This window comes from Fukomys damarensis, unplaced genomic scaffold (assembly GCF_012274545.1).
Source record: "Fukomys damarensis isolate Sample0158 unplaced genomic scaffold, DMR_v1.0_HiC HiC_scaffold_23, whole genome shotgun sequence".
Lineage (NCBI taxonomy): Eukaryota > Metazoa > Chordata > Mammalia > Rodentia > Bathyergidae > Fukomys > Fukomys damarensis.
In genome coordinates, this window is record NW_022900935.1 from 44,778,817 (window position 1) to 44,796,876 (window position 18,060).

Consider the following 18,060-nt stretch of genomic DNA (forward strand, 5'->3'; position numbering starts at 1 on the left):
TCAGCAGTCACTGTCACGCCCAAGAATGAGAGGCCACTGAGCTGTGCACCTTACAAAAAGACAACCCAGACTGAAACACCAGGCAGTTGGGACAGATCGGGGCCTCCTGGACTCCCTGTAGCACCAGCGAGGCCTTGCTGTGCTGACTATGCCAAACACACTGTCACATCTCCAACAGACAGTTGTTTGTTCAGTGCATCCTACCCCAGAGAGCCACCAGCCAGGCCTTCCCCTCTGGGGCTCACACTCAGGAAGAAAGTGAGGCACAACAGCACCCTGCCTGCCCCTATCCTCTCTGGCCCAGCCTCCCCCTCAATTCCACAGAAAGGCTCCTCACTCTGCACCCCTCCAGAGGCGATGCAGGCAGGAAGCCTCACCTCTCTGGTGGAAAATTCAGTAAAATTCCCCTCACTGCCAGGGAAAAGACAGCCTGGAAAACTGGACAGGAAAATTTATTCTCCATCCAAGACCTAAACCAAACATGGCCACGGCAGTCCTAGAGTTGGGGCAGTGCCCAGGGGCCAAGAATCTTGTGTGCCAGGATGCTCCTTTCAGGTGGGCCACAAGCCCTGGGGACCCCGGATCACACAGCAAAGCTTTTCAAGAGGCCACTTGACCCTCAGTCATGCACACCAGGGAGCCCCTCCCTAGGACTGCGCTCTCGAACTCCACTGCAGGCTTCTGTGTGTTCTGCGGCTGGGGTTCACCCACACCTGGCTACAAGCTGTCCAGAGGACCCGGAGGAGGAACCTGAGTGGAAACACTGCATGGCTGCAGCACATGGCCACCGGGGTAGGTCCAGGTCCAGACAGTATCAGCCTCACAGGGCCACGGCCTCACCACACAGCACGTGCCCCGCAACGAGGCAGCCACATGCAGGATCACCCAGAACCCTTGCTGTGGGAAAAAACTTCAAAGAGTAAGTGGGTGGCAGCAGGGGTGAGGCTGTCCAGTCCACAAGGCCTCTGCCTAGCACCCAAGCAGCTCTGGCCGCCAGTGGCCACAGAGCACCAGGCCCCAAGCTGCTGGGAAGACCTCTAGCTTCCCACTAGGGGCTCCCCTGAAAATCAGAACCACCGTGACCTTCTAACACATCTCCCAGGGCAGGCAGGTGATTCTGCACTCAGACAAAACCTACTTACCAGCAGCAGCACCATACTGCAAGAGCAGGGCTGGGAATTTTCAAGCATCTGGTGGGGTCAACCCCCTAGAGCAAGCCTTTCCCAGTGCCCCAGCCACTGCCAAACTGCAGGTGGGAGGGAGAGGGTAGTGTGGCCCTAAAGCCCTCATTCCCCTGGGGAGATCTCATGCAGACACAGCAGCACCATCAGGACCGGCCAAGTCCCAAAGCCTAGGACCATGCCTGTCACCCTGGAGACCCTCTAAGTGAACAGAGCACATCAAGGTCTGTGTGTCCTGATAGCACACTGGAGAAGGCCAGGCTGATTGCTCCACAATCATGCCCCTTCCTTGCTCTGCTCTGAAAAGGATCGGGCTGCCTGGAAATTTCTGCAAACAAACCAAAAAATTCAATTCTCTCTCTCTGCTCAAACTGAATTTTGAGTGGCACTTGGTAATCCCCTTCCTGGTGGCCAGCTCCTCCAGTCAGCACCGCCTGCTCCTGCAGATGTTACTGAGAGATGCATGGACTCCATGCTTGTTATAAAACCAGCAACGCACTGGCTTGATGCAGTTGCTCGTCTGAATAGTCAAAATCACAGCACTTTGTTCATAATCAATCCCGACTGAAACTGAAAAGGCAGTAATGAAGATGTTAACAAAACGAATTTAATGTAGCCAAAATTATTGCAAAAGGAAAACATATCCACTCACAATGGATATGCCAGTCAGCACAATTCAGCGATTTTTTAAAAACCTGCTACTGCAGAGTGTGACTTGCTCACCTTCCTCTGTGAAGTAGAGAGGCCACCAGCGACCTTCCTGCCTGTGGCCTTCTATAGTCCTAGACCAACTGGGCAACTTCCTCACATGACAAAAGCTCTGGCCTGAGGAGGGAAGCCTGCTGATGATGTCTGGCCAGGACAACAGACAGCATTTTTCTTCCCTATCTTGTTTCTCTAACACAGCCTCTGAAGAGAGTGCCTGACAAGGCCTCACCTACCCCAAGATGACAGGGCCCATCACCCTCTCACCTGGAGCAACCAAACCCAGACAAGACCTAGAAGGCCGGGGTGTGGCAAGCATGGTGCTACACGGACAGAAGCCACAACGGAAGCCACAGGGAGACTCCACAAGGCGCAGGGAGGGGGCATGGGACCCGAGCATAGGACCTGCAGCAGAGCCGAGGCCCCAGAGAGCAAGGATGACTGAAGTTTGCAGAGCAGAGTGGTAGGGAGAAGAGCCCTCAGCACAGAGAAGTCCCCAAAAACCTAGCAGACTGCAGGTTCAAAGGAAAAGGCCTGGGGCTCACATCTGGCTAGGAGCAGCCCTGTTCCGACCCGTGGTCAGGAAATCCTGAATTCGTAAGGCACTCGTCTTGTGGAAGGCCTGACTACTGCGACAGGGAAACCAGCCCTAGCCTAAGCCCTGCTATGGACCCACCTAAAAAAACCATAAACAGAAACGCCACAAGGATCCAAGTATTTCCAAGTAATCTATCTGCATCCCAGAACAAGGTTAAAATTTTACAGGAATTAATGCATTCAGTATCCAAATAGGTAATTTCAATCTATGGCACCCAAAATGCTGAGGATGAACTCTAACAACTAGAATCATCCATCCACTGAGACAGGCCAGCCCTGACCAGGCCACAAAAACCCACAGCAAACTCCCACAGCATCATCCCAGGTGGGTCTCACATTTAAAGGCGCAAAGAGATAAGGTGGGGCCCCGAAACAAACTGTGGAGATGGAAACTACAGTGTCTGAGATGAGAACTCTGCTGGATGGGACGACAGCAGAGACACTGCAGAGAGCAGGAGCTGTGAGCTTGACATTCGGTAAGAGAACTCTACAAAATGGAGATCGAAAGAGACAGCCTGGCATGCTGGTGCACACCTGCAATCCCAGCTACTCAGGAGGCTGAGCCAGGAGAACTGCAAGTTTGAGCCCAGCCTGGGCAACTGAGAGACACTGTCTCAAAATTTTAAAAATCTATAAAAAGGGTGGTTAGGATGTATAGCTCAGCACTCCCTGGTTTTAATCCTCAGTAGCACGACCAAAAAAACAAAGACAAAAACAAATAAACAACAACAAAACAAACAAAAGAATCCAAAAGAACGACAGGACTTTACAGGACTGAACTTTTATTAAAAAGCCAACCATGCACTTACCTTCCAAAGACAAAGATGAAAGGAGGGCATCTGCAAGAAACGAAAAAGCCAGTAATCCCCACCCACACACCCATACTTCCTTCAGGCAGGAATGACATGGTAACTTCTGGGGTGAATATGATGGTTTTACTGAGACCCCTTAGAAAGACAGCTACTTAATCACACACTGTAACCATGTATCGTAAGCTTGTAACATAGGTAGATGTTAATAAGAAGCCAGGAGAGGAGAAATGCATTGGCTCTGCCGAGATCCCTACACCCTGGGAAGCAGGTGGCCTGAAGTTGAAGGGGATGGGTATGAAGGTGTGCATGTGACCCGGGGAAAATCAAGGTAACACAAGTGCCCCAGATATGCTATCAAGGAAATATGAGAGAATAAAAAAATTACTACATTAGACCAAAACAGGGGGCAATCGCCTATCAGGGAACAAAGAACAATGAGACAGACATGGGGAGAACACTCCAACCTGGGGAGTACAACTCCAGTCCAAAGGCAGGGGTGTCTGTTTAATTTTTAAAATCCCACGTGGCCCATGAAGAACTCATCTTAAAAATAAAGACACAGATGGGCAGGGAGTAAATGGTGGAAAGCAAAAATACCATGCCAGCCATGGTCCAAAGGAAGCCAGAGCAGCCACCGTAACATCAGACAGAGTAGATTTCATAGCAAAGAACACTAATGAGAGATGGTAAAGGGTGTTCCATGGTAACAATAAGGTGGTAAATTCAAAAAATGAGCACTTATAAACTCTGACACACCTAATAACAAGGCCACAAAATTCACAAAGCAAAAACTAACAGTGAGGAAACAAGTCCCCAATGTGACTGACAATTACAACACACTGCTGCTAAAATCTGAGAGCAGCAGACAGAAAATCAGCAAAAGTACAGCTTTAAATCCATTTTAAAACAGTACCCACACTTACAGAACAACCCACCCAACTGGGACACACACATTCTCGCCCCCGTGTAGAATACCCACTGAGGCAACTCAAGGCCCAAAAGGCCTGCATACTCAGAAGAATATGTGTCACAGAGCAGGTACCTACCATGGGAGCTCATGGAAATGACCAAAACATCTCTGGGAAACAACCGCACACCTGTGAGTAACCCACCTATGAAAGAAGCCAAGAAAAGGAAACGGGATATATTTCAGAAGGAATGGAAACGGAAAGCACCATCCTGCGAACACCACTATGACCTAGAAGACAAAGCACTGAAGGCTGCCCTTAGATAAAAGGCCTTGAATAAATGACTCCATTTCTAATGTAAAAAAACTTCAACCTCAAACCACAGTAAGCCAAAGAAAAGGAAATATAAAGACCAAAACAGAAAACAGAAAAATAAACACCAATGAAATCAAAAGCCCGTTCTTTGGGAAGATCGGTAAAGTTGATAACCCTCAGACAGGACAATGGGAAGAGAAGCACTGGCCCCAGGGCCTTCTACTTATCTCAGAAGGGCAAGGGACACCACTGCACAGCAACTCAGGTGACCAGGCCACAGCACACTCAACAGACACCCTGCGCCACAACACCAGGCCAACTCCGCGCAATGCTACCCTCTACCAGACACCCAGCTCTGCCATCGAAAGAACCCAACTACACACTAGTCAACATCCTTCATAAATACAAATTCAAAAAGCTATAAATAAGATTTCAGTAAAAGTCAACAATGTTCTAAAAGATCAACACAATGATTAAGTGAAATAGGGAGGCTATCCCAAGAACAAAAGGCTGGTTTTAGCATTCAAAAATCAAAAATCAGTCACTATTATTTACCACAGACATAAAAATTAATGATTTTCACTATAATGACCTCTGTAACACAGAAAGAAAAAAAAAATCAAATATCCAGATGGGCACGGCTGCAAACATCTGTAATTACAGCACTCTGGGAGGCTGAGGCAGAAGGATCACAAATTCAAGCCCAATCTGGGCAATTTAGCAAGATTCTTTCTCAAAAATAAAAGATAAAAGGCTGGGGACATAGCCCAGCACAAAAGTCCTATGTTCAATCCCCAGCAATGGGGGCAAAAAATGCAATACCTACTCCTGATCACAGTAAACCACAAATAGGATGGCAGCGACCACCCTGGTTTAACACAGGGCATCAGCAAGTCACATCCAGCTGACAATGAAAAGATCACAACTCCCCCCATCTCCACCCCATGTGATCCTGGCCAGGGCTGCCAGGAAAGACTCACAAGGCATCAGCCCGCAAGAAGGAGAACTGGCTTCACACAGAAGCCCCAAAAAAAGAAGTCTCCAAAAAACAAAAACAAGCAAACAAAAAACAACTACTTACAAGAAAGAAAGGAAGGAAGGGGAAGGGGAAGGGAGGGAAGGAAGGAAGAAAGGCAGGCAGGCAGGCAGGCAGGCAAGAAAGAATTTAAGTTCATACCGAAATGCAGGAATGAAGGAGACCTAGAACAGCCAGAACAACTCTGAAGGGAAGAGTGAGGAGCTGATGCTACCTGACTTCGAAAAGCACTACCCAGCAAGTCCTCAGAAAGAATGTGGAACTGAGGGACAGAGGTGGATGACAGAGGCAGCCCAGCGGAGGGGATCTCCATAACAAATGGCGCCGGAACCACCACACACCCAGATCCCAGATATACCAACAGGAAGTGAACTTCCTCAGCCCATTCCTTGGATGTGCACAAAATTAACTCAAAGTAAAACCTAAAGCTTCATGACTTCTAGAAGAAAACAGGAGATAATCTTTGCAAACTTGAATAAGGAAAAGATTTCTCAGCGAGGAAATCAAAGTTCAACCCAAAAGAACAAACTGGCCTAGAAGAAATATTTCAAATTCTGTTCTTCAAAACACTGTTAAAGCAAGCTGTGGACAGGGAGAAGATCCTGCCTTCCCAGAACCAGGGGAGGAGCTCTGTAACAGGAGGGCAGCACCCAGTGCCAGTAACAGCAGACACTACAGAGCCTCATCAGAAGGACATAGGATGGCAAGTAACACGTGGAAGACGTTTCATTGTCACCAGGGAACACACGCAAGCCACAGATGCTCTGGCAGCCACACGGGTGGCCGTGCTGGGGCGGGACTACCACGCACTGTGATGGAAATGGAAAATGCACCACCACTCTGGAAGACAGCTTGGCAGTTTCTAAAAAGTTACATACAAACAAAGAGATGACACAGCTGTTCCAGTAGGTAGAGAGACTTGTCTGTCCCTATATAACCTGTTGCACAAACAAACATGGCATTTTACTTAACTTCTAGAAAACTGGAAACAATCAAAATGTCCCAACAAGTGAATGATTTAAAAAATCCTGTGTGGCCTAACTATGCAGCAGTGACAAGATGAGCCACTGGCACACACCACAGTGTAGAATCTCAAAGCCATTATGCTTAATGAGGAAAGCCAGACCGAAAAAACAAGAATACGCTGTATGGATTCTTCTCTATAAAGCTCTAGAGAAGGATGGAAGATGCAGGGCAGCATTCGGGTTGGTTACCCGACTGTACTCATGGTTTCACATGTGCACGTGCATACACATACTGTGTGATTTTTAAAAAATAACTATTCAGTGATGATCCCAACAAGACAGGACCATTCATGCTCTAGGACTCTTCTGTTCTGTAGCTCAAACAGCCTCCACAGGTCGAGACCAATGTAAACCATGAGCACAAGGCCACCATTTTTTCTGCGGTTGGCTCCACCTATACCCTTCCCCCCAAGAGAGAGTCACAGAAATAGTGCAATGCTGCATGACAAGCACTTCTTTCTCTAGGCCAGGCTTCCACAAGCCTGGGCTCCGCAGGCCAAACCACAGCCGTGTGTGATTTTGCAGACCATGTGGTCTGTCGCAACCCCAGCTCCTTTGGTGCCTCAAGAGCAGCCCCAGAGAACATATGCATAAATGGGTGTAGCTAGGTGCCCATAAAACTTATCTACAAAAGCAGGCAGGGTGGGGCTCCGCCCAGGGCCACTGCCAGCCTAGTGTAAATCCTGGGTTCTCCCAGCCGGCTTCCTGCTTCCTGGAACCTCGGCCACAACTTCACCTGAGAACTTGCTAGACGTGAATATTCCCAGGCCACTCTCCAACCTGGAAACCTGAAAGCCTAGGTCCTGGGCTCAGGAGCTACCACCATAGGCTAGGCGTGGTGGTGAACATTCGTAATCCCAGTCATTCCCTGGAGCAGAAGGATCAGGAGTTCAAGGCCAGCCTGAGCAACTCAGCAGAATCCTGTCTAAAACAAAGGTCTTGGGGAGTAATCCAGCAGTACATCTACCTTGCATGCACGAGGCCCCGGGTCCAAGCTCTAGTGTTGCCCAAAAAATAAAAAAATAAAAAAAGCCACCCACCCACATCCCAAAGCTCACACACAACCCACTGGTCCAGAGAACCAGAAGAACGATGGGCTGATCCAGATCCAAAAAGGAACAACTCTGAACCAACACTGCAACACTGAAGGCCAACACTGAAGGGCTACATGCTGCAGAGATGCTGGGCTGTGATTTCTCAGTGAGCACTTGCCCAGCATGCAGTCAGCCCTGGCTTCCAATCCCAGCACAATGACAGACAGACAGAGGCAAAAAGAGAAAGAAAATCAAGACTCCCCTATGTCCCACTCTTCTGCCATTGGCTACTGCTGGTTCTTTTTCTTTCTTTTATTTTGGGGTGTTTTGCCTTGTTTTTTGAGACAGGGTCTTGCCATGCAGTTTAGTTTAGCTCTGAATTCATTATGCAGTGTAGTCTGGCCTCAAACTCAGAGAGATCTTCCTGCTTCAGCTTCCCAAATGCTAGGCTTACAGGCGTGTGCCACCACGCCCCACTGTGTATTTCTTGACTGACAAAAGTTCTAACCCTTTCCACAGAACAATTCTGAAATGTCTTGGTCCCCATTCTTCAATTCTGCCTCACACTCAACACAACCATCATTTAGTCAGCCTTTGGGGGTGACTAGGGCTCTGAGTCTTGGGACAGGGGGAGCTAAGTCATACCCCAAACATTAAACAAGAGTGCACCAGGCCACAGACAAGAGCTAAGAGCCGTGCAATGTGCACACACGCACACACACATGCACACCAACATGAAGTGAGCAGGACAGTCTGAAAAGAGAAGTCCTCGTCTCCTGAGGATCACTTCTAGCAAAAAATACTAGTAAACAGCATTGCCATGTTTTCCTTTTTAAAGGAGCTCATTATGACCTCCCTTCCTCAATGTTCAAAATGTCAGCAACACCTAACCTAAAAACTTTTGCAAATCCAGAGGAATATGTCATAAGAACTAACAACTGAAGTTCGTTATGAAAGAGGAAAGAAAAGCAGCTTTGAGATGGACGAGCATAAACACTCCAACTCCATTCTCCTACCAAGAACTGTGATGAGGAAGGCCCTGTCTCCGTGGCACACAGGGCCCGCATGGGCAGCTGCAGATGAAGGTGCCAGAGAGCTTCCTCCACACGAGCTCAGACAGTAGTCCCCACAGACAGGCAGGCAGGAAGAGCTCCCAGGGGACACACTGGCTAGGCTGCCATCCACAGAGGAAGGGTGGGCTGCCCCAGGCCTTGCATCCTGTAACCCCTCAGCACCAGTCAGGAACTACCACACAGAGGGACCGAGGTCACAAACAACCCAAGAAAGGAACTCTGGGTGTACCAACAGAGAAGCTATCAAAAACTATCACTGTTATCTGTGGCAACAGCAGACAAGACATGCCCACCACATACAAAACAGGAAGACACTTTTACAAAGAAACAAAGGGAAAAAAGATCTTAGAAATAAAAATGCAATCACTCAAACTAAAAGTAGTTCACTAAAAAGAAAGTGTTAAGATGATAAGCTGAGGAAATCTCCAGAAAGCAACACCAAGAGACAGAAAGTACCAACCACGCAAGAGGACTAATGTCCAGCCAGGAGGCACTCCCAGGACAGGCCAGGAACAGGAAGCAAGGTAATGCCCCAAGCATTACCCGGAAAACCAGGTCAGCATAGGACCCAAAGGACCCACCTCATGACACGCGTCAGCAACTCTTCACTGCCAGGTTCCAGTGAAGGTCCCTATACTCCCAAGGGACAGAGGCCTCCAGTGCAAAGGCCCAAGTCAGATGGCCTCCAACTTCTCCACAAGGACACTGGGGGCAAAACTCTGAGAAGATGATAAAGCAAGCATTCTCCTGGCACAAAAAATTCAAGGTAGAAAATTAAACCTTCAGCCATGCAGAGCCCACAGCACTGACCTCCAAGCCTGTATTTGCAATAGCAAGCCATGGCCACTCAGATGACAAATGAAGCCAGAACGTGACTCCTGGAACCCCATATCAGGAAAACACGACAGCACTCAAAATAAATAAAAGGACCCTATAGGAGTAGCAACCAGCAGCAGTAAGGTAGGCGGAGGTAGGTCATCTACCAACAGATCACACAGAGGCAGAGGAGAACACTGGAGCAGGAGCACAGCACGCAGAGATCTTGATGAACAAAAAGACTGGCTCTAGGAACATACACAAACACAAAGTTAAGAGGAAACAAGGTCAGAAGCACTTTAGGGCAGATAGTGGTCCAGACAGGAATGGAAGTCACACGCAATAGTCCAGACAGGAAATGAGGTCAGGACCAAGTGACTCAGACAGGAAGTGAGGTCAGGGCAGAGTTTCTAGACAGGAAGTAAGGTCAGGATAGTTTTCCAGTCAAAAAGTTATATGAAGAAAGTGTTCCAAACAGGAAGTGACATCAGGATGATGTCTCCCAGACAGAAAATGAGGTCGGAATGCAGAGTCCCAAACAAGAAGTGAAATCAAAATAAATGTTCCAAACAGGAACTGACATCAGGACAGTGTTCCAAAAAAGAAACAATGTCAGGAAAGTATGACTGACAGGAAATGAGATCACACAGGAGAGTGGAACTGATAGGAAATGAGGTCAGAAGGTGCCACTCAGGCTGGGTATGGCGGCACACGCCTATAATCCAAGGTACTGATGAGGTTGAGGCAGCAGGAGCACAATTAGCAAGGCACTGTCTTAAATGAAAGAAAAAAAATTATTTAAAGCTGGGGATATAGCTGAGAGCTCCCATAAAAGGGTGGGGGGTGGCAAACAGTCATATTAATCACAAAGAATGGACTTGTCAAAGCTTGAGATGAAGCAGAATCAGCACACCTTGGGCCAGGTGGTGAGAAGAGGTGGCAGGGGTCTAAACAGTTGGGTCAGAGGCCAAGCAATACCATGCTTGTCAATCAGAAACAGGGGTCAAAATACACAGTACAAATGGAAAGCGCCTGCCTGTGCCCACCTGTGGGAAGCCATAATGGGGCCACCTAGGTATTGTTCCTTGACTTCTAGCACTCTGACACTAGGCTATGTCCATGCACTCCTTAACTAATGAATGACAAGAGTTGAATCAGAAATTTGCATAGTGGTGTGACAAACATCAAACAGAAGTGATGGAAGCTGACATAAGGGGCACACAGAGGGTGGGAGCCAGCCCATGCCAAGAATCACATGACTGCTCGGTGGCACTAGGCTGCTGCCACCTAAAGACCATCTGTGTCACCACATAGCTCAGGACCTTAAAGGAGGGAAGTGCTGTTCTGGCCTTATCTCCATCCCCAGAGATCCAGTCACTCACCCTGACTCCAGAACTCACCGGTACGAAGCAGGGAGCCACAGCCATGCATCGCACCACTAGCCTTGTTCCACTAGCAAACACCACCCACCCAGCCAAGGCTGCAATTCCAAAAGGAACAGAGACGACTCCTGCTCTGCTCCTACTCCCACCACATCAATCTCCCCTGGCCAGGCAGAGATGCCTGTCAACCGCACACATGACAGTCCAACAGCCACATTTTCAAGATGTCCAGGCTGAATATCAACTCATTTAAAAGGAAAGGCAGTCAGCTGCCTGGCTTGGTGGCACATGCCTGTAGTCCCAACACTCAGAAGGCTCAGGCAAGAGGATCACTGCAATTTCAAGGCCAACCTGAACTACACAGTGAAACCCTATTTTTATTTATTTATTTTGGTACCGAGGATTGAACTCAGGACCTTACACTTACAAAGCAGGCAGCAGAACCACTAAGCTAAATCCCTGGTCCAGTGAAACATATCTTAGAAAAGAAAAAGAAAAGCAGTCCAACATGTAAGTAGGACTCTGAGCCCTCACGGTCTGGCAATTCCTGAAATAAACCTGCTTGAGCCACAAGGACATAAACTCGAGACCAAGTAGGGCAGGGGTCCCCAAGCCTTCTGTGGCACAGAAGAACAAAGCCAAGCCCTCCTGCCTGTCCACCAGCATGAATACCAAGGGCACAGAACAGGGCTACACTCCAAGCAAATGCATGCAACCAGACTGTTTGCGCCCCTGCATTACTGAATTTCAAGTCTTCAGAATCAACATCTGGAAATAAGCGAGCAACCCCCAATGTGTCAACCCCTGCACAGGACAGCACAGTCACCATCAGCCAGCCTAGAGCATCTGACGCATCCGACAGAACAGCTAAGCACCTGTGAAGAATCACACACTTGCCCCCTGAGCACCTCTCACGCACAGTCCCTCCACCCAAGCCAACTTCACAGCTGAGCAGGGCACTCATAAAGGAAGGTGCCAAACCTGCTGCTGGAGGTACAGTCCCACAAGGTGAGCACCAAGGGTGCAACCTACTTCTTGAGCAGGAAGCACCCAAAAGCAAGCCACACAGTGACCACCCGGCCGGATCTCAGCCCTTGGTGTGGCCCCTGTGGATGCCCCTCACCACTACCTGCTACCTACCGTGGCCTCCCAAGGAAGGTCTTGGTGGCATCCTCTCCAGGTGGCACATGCACACACCCACACAATCTTCTCACAGATGGGCACCTGCCCAACAGCACTTGGTCCTGGGTACATGGCTTTGCCAGATGGGGACAGAGTCGGCACACAGCCCCACCAATAAGCATCGTCCAGTTCTCATCTCTTTGTCCTTCTACAACTGCTTCATGCTGTCTAACCATGAGTGCTGCGGGGCACGTGGCTCACTCACTCGTAAACACACACAAGTTGGAAACAGGTCTTCGGGAACAAAATCAAGGTGTCCTGACAGACCGGCAGGCTTCTGGGATGTGCGTGGGGAATGTGCGGGGAGGATCTGAGAACACACACATATGTACCACACACAGTCCCCCAAGTCCCTCAGGGGGCAGGCCTATGCTCACACGTGCCCTCCCCGATAGAAGGCCCTGCCTGGCTTCTCTCTGAGGGGCAAACAGAAAACACATCGCAACCAAAATGAAGAATGCTTCTAATACATCCCCTTTAAGGATGACTTAAGCCTTCCGTCCCTCACACCAGGAAATGTTTCTCCCACTCAGCAATCTTCACCTTCTCCCCATCACATTCAGGACTTCCAACCTGATGAGCAGTCACCGTAAATCTCTTCCAGGAGAGCTGTGTGGGACTGGCCATCTCCAGGGGAGGAGCCCACACCTGAGCTCAGGGACAGCTTTGGAGACACTGGACTGGTCCACTGGAGGCATGACCTGTGCCGGAGATTCCAGGCTAAGAGCACGCTGGCTGGGCTGGGTACTGTTTCCTGTGGTCTTCTCCTCGGGCACTGAGCCTTTTCAATTTGTTTAGCTTCAAAGTCAGCAGTTCAAAGAGATTCATCATGTCTCCAGTGGGTAGAACACACTAACACAGTGGGTCCAATGGCCCAGTAATCTCGGCTGCCCAGGCCCCAGGCATCTGCTCAGGAGCCCAGCCACCCCTTAGTCAACCATGCCAGGAAAAAATCCCTTGTCTGGGGGCAGAAGCCACTACCCAAAACCTTCTTACCTCTCCTGGAAAAGGTAAGAATGGACTGACCCTTCCTTTACCTTTATAGAACTTTCAGAATTTGAGGGTGGGGCAAAGTTTGTTTTCAAACTGGAGGAAAAAAGGACACTATTCAAAATCCTCAGCACCTGAAGGGACCCTCAAAGGACCTGCCTGAAAACCCTGAGGCAGACCGGCATGTGGCACACACAGCAGACAGAACCATTGAGTCCCCCAGGTCACAGCAGGTCTGGGCACAGTCACCTCCAGGGACAGAGAAGTGCCAATGGCACAACAGAGGGACAGCCTCCAGAGATGAGCCAGATAAGCCACCACTTGGCCAAACTGCTCAGAGCTAAGAATGGAAGGGAAGCAGGAGGAGGGTGAAGGCTGTGAGGCTGTGACTGAGCCAGAGCGTGGGAAGGTGGCCAAGATCCAATCCACGTGCTGAAAAATACTTTGCCCATCATTTTGCTAGAAAATGCCATTTCTTTTATTACTTTTCCCTTAAGTTCTTTTATTCATATATTTTAGGTATATAGTACATTTACATTTATCATTGAGAACGTGTACCTTTACAGGATGTATCTTTTTATTTGTAAAGAATGCCATTCTGTACAAACAGGACTTTGTGAACATGTGAGATAAACTGGGCTTTGTCAGTAACATAGTGGTAGGTCGCCCAACTGCCAGGCGTCAGCCACCATGGCTGGCGGCCTGTGGAGGGAGACAGACACCTAACTCGTCAGGAAAGGGCTCCGAGGTGGGAGAACAGCGTCCACACCCAGCACAAGCCTCACCGGCTCTAAACCACCTGGACACCCGTCAGAAGTAAGCAAGCTATAAGACATGAGGGCACCGAAGGTCTCCAGGAAGAGCTTTACTCACTCTTTAAAAAGGCATCTGCATGACAGAGACCAGGGATGGCCAAAGAGCAACGCTCTGGGATCAAACTGATGACAGGAATGGACTGCAACAGAGATTCTTCAGAAAACATGGTCCCCAGTAACCTGGTGGCAGAAAGGGCCAGGAGGAGGCACACCCTAAGTGGCCCACACAGCACCTCAACATCGGTGTGACTGAGCCATGATCCCAAGGGGCCTGGCACCCACTGGGAGGAAGTTCACGGAGATGGGAGACTGGCAGGGTTGAAAGTCTTCCCACAGGTTACTCATTAACTGTGGGGAAAGTCTCCCAGGTCAAGCACGTCGTGGCTGGCAGGCTATCGGGCTATGCCCACAGTGCCTGGCCCTCCAGGCTCTGGAGAGAGGTTAGGCCATACAGCAAGTCACATGCAAAAGTAGGGCCATGGAATGAAGAGGTACCTCACTTGGTCCCCATGCCATGGCTACCCAGGCACCCTGTTTGTAGGACACTCACTCACAGTGAAGGGCACGGGGCGAGGGCCCCACTGACCACCAGAAGTCACCTACATGACTACATGAAGAAAGGAAGCCAGGGGCTTTACCGCATGGTCTCCAAACTCCACCAAAATCTCAAGGTTTCTCCAAACAAAAAGCAGAAACAGGCAGCAGGATCCCAACAGACCAGTTCCTGCTCCTGCACCAGCCGTGGCCATGGCACACCTGGGCAAAGTGGCCAAGAGAGGCTCTGAGATTCCCAGCAGAGCATGATGAGGGTCGTTCATTCCTGTGAACGCCCTCGTAATTAAGCCTTGGTCAGTGGCTCCTTTGAAACAGGTGGACAGAAGCACCCAACTGAAGCATGACACCTCCGCAGCTCCAAAAATTCCAGACTCTTGACTATGAGGAGCCCTGGCTATAAAACCAAGTCTCAAATTCCAGCCAGCAGTCAACACATCCAATGTGCTCTGGGCCTGGACCAACAGGTGGCAGGAGGATGGGGCCCTTCCGAGAACTCAGTGTCACGACCCCTCCTTGCATGCTTCTCTTGAGCTTTCAGCCCAGCTAACAGCAGGACAGAGGCCCACATCTCTAAGACACTTCTCCATATAATACCTTGTCTGATTTTCAGAAAAATACTTTTCCCAGTAGGAACCACTGCTTGAAGTTATCAGAAGTAATGATGAGGGCCGTGGATTTAGCTCAGCGGTTCGGTGGCCTGCCTTGCAAGCACAAGGACCCGAGTTCAACCACCAGTATGCCCCCTCTCAAAAAGAAGTAATGATGCAAGCCAGAGGCTGATAACTCTAACCCCAACTCCACCACCACTCTGCCCCAGAGTAGACCCTGGGGCGGCAAGCATTGGGTGGCACCAATAATCACCAGCACAGGCCCAAACCTGCAGGCAGGTCAGAGGCTCCTCCAGCTGGCCCCAAGGCCTTACTGGCTGCACAGTGCATTCCATGGCTTTGGTCACAGCACCTGCTAGCATCCGTTGCTAGCCGGCTGGGCCAACTGGCTGTGGGTCACATGGCTCATGCTCAGGCCAGCGATGACTCCTAAGAACGGCTGTGGGACCCCGCTGCCTCTCCTGGAGAGGAGTGGGGGCCAGAAGGACTCAGAGCCAAGGGCCACTGCCTGCACAGCACAGCACAGCCCAGCAGTCCTCCCGGGGTCTTCGTGAGCCCACGTGATAGACGGAAGCTGAGGCTGAAGCAGCAGTGGGACCCACGACCACAGACAGAGCACCTAAGCCAGGCTTCGTAGCTGGCCACCTGGTTTAAGTGCCTGGCCCCTGATGCCATACAGTGCTCCCTCTCCAGGCCAGAAGCAGTAACACCTGCACTGACCACCTCCCACAGGGAGGGTGAAAGCCAGTCGGCAGTGAGTGTGACTTTCACTTCACTGTGGGCTTTGGCGGCAGGTGGCTTGAAGAAGTGACTGGCCCCAGGCACTGCCCAAATCTCTTTCAACTCAGACACAAAGAGCCAGCCTCCCACCCCAGGTCAAAGGCTGCCCGCCCAGGCTTCAGCACAGGCCTGCCTTTTGAATTGGGCCAGCAGTGCCACCCCACCCCCAGAGGCCACCACGACCGCTGGCCGGGAACTCCAGCGGTATTTGCAAAACAAAAAGTAAGGACCCTCCTTTCAAGAGCCACCCTGCGGCCACCCTCCAGCCCCAGCCCCCCTCATTAATATTCAACAGCTAAAACAAAGCCTGACAAAAGAGCAGAGCGTCACCTCAGCCAGGAGCCCGCAGGGCCCAGGCCTGTTCCTGCCCTGGGAGGCCAAGCCAGGCATCTGGAAACCAAACAGCGGAAATGGCCGCCGGCTGAGTCATCAGCTTGGTCAGTGCAACCCTGGGGACAGAGACCCAGCAAAGTGGGCATAGCCCACACTGGCCCCAGCCCCATCCTGGCCCCAGAAGCCACCCCCAGACCCTCAAGGCCTTGGGAAGATGGCAGCCCCACACCAGGTCCCCACATGCCTGTCTCATGGCCACAGTCACTTGCAGCACACTCACTCTACCACCTGTCACCAGCAGCCTCTCTGGAACCACCAGTGCCAAGTCAGTCCCGGGTGGGACAAGAGCTCGCCCTGCTCGCCCAGTCACAGGCAGTCTCAGTACATCAGGACTAGCGCCCAGGGTGAGCAGGCCAGCCAAGAGGGGCAGGGCACAGGCACAGGCAGCTCCCAAGCCAGACTGGATGCACCAACAAGGAAAAGGTCAAGCCAGACGGGGTCCCTACACCTAGAAGCCAAGGCAAGGGAGTCTTTCCCCTGCCTGACAGAGGCAGAATTCAGAGCGAGGAGGACGGTGCATGCCAGGGTCACCAGACACCCCTCAGAGCTAAAGCCTCCCTGCTACAATCTCTTGTCCCCAGGCAGCAGCAGCCACCCACAGCCCCCTCAGCCTTGCCCTGGATGAGGAGTAAGGGGGTCTCCAGCCCAGCAGACTGGACCGGGGGCCTAAGTCACAATCTTTCTCTGAGGACATGTGCTGGGCACACAGCAGATACCCAGAACATCACTGCGCACAGACGGCCTCCTGGCCCTACAGGTACCAACAGCTCTGACCAGGGAGGACCCTTCCCATGAGCCCTGCAGACACCAGGGTCTCCTCTTCTGTAGCAGTCCTAGACCACCTCAGTCAGGGAGGGTGCTCTCCCACAGGATAGCAACCAGACCATGGCACATGGGTAGAGGAGACAGGAGAGTCATCTACAGTAATGGGAAAAGAGAAATGCAAAACAGGTAAGAACCGCAACTGAACATACACAAACAACAGACATTTCTAAAAAGACACAAATCAATGCTCCACACTGCTTGTCACTAGGGCACTGCAAACCAGAATGCAAGATCAGGATGGTTCGCTATTGTCAAAAAACACGGAACACAACAAGTGCTAGCAAAGATGCAAAGGAATGAAACCCAGAGTCTCACTGGTAGGAAATAAAGCAATGTGCCACAGTAGAAAATAGTACAACAGTTCCTCAGAAAATTAAAAATAGAATTAGCACATGATCCAGCAATCCCACTTCTGAGTAAAACCCAAAAAGTATTAAGCACAGGGACTTGAACAGATTGCTGCACACCCGTGCTCACAGCAGCATTACTCTAACCACCAGGAGACAGAGACCAAGTGCCCACCCAAAAACTGGTGAAAAAAATGAGAGCCAGCTTGTAACAGAGCACTGCTCAGCCTTAGAGAGGACGTGCCACTCGTGCTAGAGTGGACAAACCGGGGGTCACTGTGCTCAGTGAGCAGAGCCGGTCAGAGGGCAAACCCTCCATTCCACAGCCGCCGGGGTCCCTGAAGCCACAGGGCAGAGCACGGGGCTCAATAGGGCCAGGGTCTCAGTGTGGAAAGAGGAACAAGTCTGGAGCTCAGTGGTGGCGATGGCTGCACAAGAACAGAAAAGCACTCACTGCCACTGAACTGCATGCTTAATATGGGTAAGATGGCAGCCCATGCCTGCAGCCTGAGGCAGGACGATCACAAGTTCAAGGCCAGCCTGGCACTCTCACGAAGCCCCTCCTGACTCAAAATTTTAAAAAAGCACTGAGGGGTTGGGAATTTAGCTCAATGGTTCTGCCGCATGCCTCACAAGCACAAAGACCTGAGTTTGAGCCCCAGTACCCACCCCCAAAAAACA

General features: G+C 50.5%; 1 protein-coding gene across 1 annotated transcript in view; it reads right to left on the bottom strand.

The window, feature by feature from the left end:
- Ski (SKI proto-oncogene) overlaps positions 1-18,060 on the bottom strand; it is a 65,182-nt gene that overhangs the window by 29,372 nt on the left and 17,750 nt on the right. The gene's annotated exons all lie outside the window — the stretch shown is intronic.